Source organism: Schistocerca cancellata, chromosome 6 (genome assembly GCF_023864275.1).
Source record: "Schistocerca cancellata isolate TAMUIC-IGC-003103 chromosome 6, iqSchCanc2.1, whole genome shotgun sequence".
Taxonomy (NCBI): Eukaryota; Metazoa; Arthropoda; class Insecta; order Orthoptera; family Acrididae; genus Schistocerca; species Schistocerca cancellata.
Genome location: NC_064631.1, coordinates 89093861 through 89096381, shown reverse-complemented (window position 1 = coordinate 89096381; position 2521 = coordinate 89093861). Strand labels below are relative to the sequence as shown.

The 2521-nt window shown below is 42.1% G+C and overlaps 1 non-coding gene across 1 annotated transcript; it reads left to right on the top strand.

The window, feature by feature from the left end:
• The first annotated feature begins 212 nt into the window (after positions 1–212).
• Positions 213–287, top strand: Trnas-cga (transfer RNA serine (anticodon CGA)). Its single transcript has one exon. It is a non-coding gene; the product is annotated as a tRNA-Ser (tRNA).
• The last annotated feature ends 2234 nt before the right edge of the window (positions 288–2521 follow it).

Below are 2521 nucleotides of genomic sequence, written 5' to 3'. Positions count from 1 at the left end.
AACTTCCTGGCAGATTAAAACTGTGTGCCCGACCGAGACTCGAACTCGGGACCTTTGCCTTTCGCGGGCTGTGGCTAAGCCATGTCTCCGCAGTATCCTTTCTTTCAGGAGTGCTAGTTCTGCAAGGTTCGCAGGAGAGCTTCTGTAAAGTTTGGAAGGTAGGAGACGAGGTACTAGCAGAAGTCAAGCTGTGAGTACCGGTCGTGAGTCATGTTTCGATAGCTCAGTTGGTAGAGCACTTGCCCGCGAAAGGCAAAGGTCCCGAGTTCGAGTCTCGGTCGGGCACACAGTTTTAATCTGCCAGGAAGTTTCAATAATCGATATGCCACTATTCTGTAATTGTTTTTCTGAAGTTTATCGTCAATCCTAGGACTGAAACCGATACTCTGTTTTACGTAAAGAATATAACCTTCAAAATTTATTTAGCAGCGCAGAATATTAAATGGTTCAAATGGTTCTGAGCACTATGGGACTTAACATCTGTGGTCATCAGTCCTCTAAAACTTAGAACTACTTAAACCTAACTAACCTAAGGACACCACACACATCCATGCCCGAGGCAGGATTCGAACCTGCGACCGTAGCAGTCGCGCGGTTCCGGACTGCGCGCCTAGAACCGCTAGACCACCGCGGCCGGCTATTAAATCATACTTTATAGATCAGGAAGCTAATCCAACTGCCTTTAATTTTATTCTCACGGATGACATTGAGACAGTAAATAACAAGAGAAATAACAAAACTCTCAGAATCAATACAGAGAATTCAAGTGTCCAGTGGATTCAAAAGTTTGCTATAATAGCGAATAATTGCTAGCCCGTGGTCTAGTGCTAGCCGGCACGGTAGCTCAGCGTGTTCGGTCAGAGAGCCGGTTGGCCTCTGTAATAAAAAAACTGAGTGGAAGGATCAACCACCGAACTTGAACAGGATGTCCTGCGACGTCCGGGACGACAAAACACAACGATCAATAATGAACAATAAGAAAAAAAAAAGAAAAGAAAAAATGGCAATCGTCATGCATTCTAAGCTTATGGTCACCTGTTCGTGTCCAACTATTTTTTTTTTTACCACATTTCGGTCTAAAGTTATGATTCTGATTGAGCATCGAAGATAATTCGCTTAACATTCTACCCACCAGCAACGACAAGTATTCCAGAAACAATTCCGCAGGACAGCTCGTGGCTGCGCCGCGATCATAACAGCTTACGCTCGAGCGTTTCCTCGCGCTGCAGCGGCTACCGGCCACCGACCAGACGCCACCCGCCGCCTGAAATCCGGCGCCGCCCATGTGAACGCGGCGCCACGCTGTCAGTGTATGTATCAACTGTCATTTTCGAATTTGAAGTTCTAGTTATCATCTTGCAGTTAAACACTCGATTTTGCATACTTGAAAATCATGAACTACAATTAAGCATTGTAAAATTGAGTCGCAAGTGGAAAAAGGTGTAACACCTGAAACACAACGTTTACTTTTGGTATAACAGAGGGGTGAATGCAGAGGAGGCAACTAGAAAGATTTGAACTGTGTTTGGAGCGAGTGCTTTTGGTAAAAATACGCCAGAAAAAGATATTCGTGTTTCAATAAAGATCGTTCTGGCTTGAATGATTTTCCACATTAAGGAAGTCTCGACTACTGATATATGTGATAGATTACTATTTAACCATCATGCGACGTTTGCATTCAACAGGCAAAGTTCAGAAGTCTGGTGTAGGAGTACTGCATGCTCTAATTCGAAACAACAAAAATCAATGGAGTGACTATTATTGAACGTCATCAGGTCACTCATCGAGCATTCCTATGCAGTACTGTTACTGGTGACGTATTTTGTTGCCTTTATTGTCAACTTCCTAAGAAGAAATAAAGGCTGTGCCACACCAAAAGACGTAAACTCGAGGAAAGAGTAACGTGAACATGATATTTTACATCTGATAATTCCAAAAGTGTGTTTTGGGCTACGAATTCTGCCCCCAGGGTGTGTGCAACACAGCTGGAATTTGTTGCCACAACTGAGACACCTTTCTTTCGCATTGTAAGAAAATCGAGCAACAAAACTACATCACCTGTGCTACTGCTTGATAACGCACTATGTTGATTTGAGAAACAAAACTATCCAGGAGATTGATAGGAAAGTCGTTTCTCAGGCACTTGTATTGATAGGGAAGTCCTCTCTCAAGCACTTGTCCCTCGCGTCATATATTTGTAAAATTTTACCTTTCCCGCTCTTGATCGATCAACCAGTAGGTTTCTATAGGCGTAGAATTTGTAAACAACTTTAGCATTGTCAGATCGTTTTAGATATCGTGAAAGAAAATTCTGCTGCTGATTAATTTCTCTTTGATAATTACTGTTGCGTTTAGTAAACAAATGGAAAATGCAATTAAAATATTCACTGTACTAATACAAATTAAATTCAGCTTACTACATAAACATCACGACGGCAGTCTATCTTAATAAAGCATTAAGTGTCTGTGAGACGATTGAGCCTATTTTAACACGAATTAGTAGGATATTACCAACTTTTGA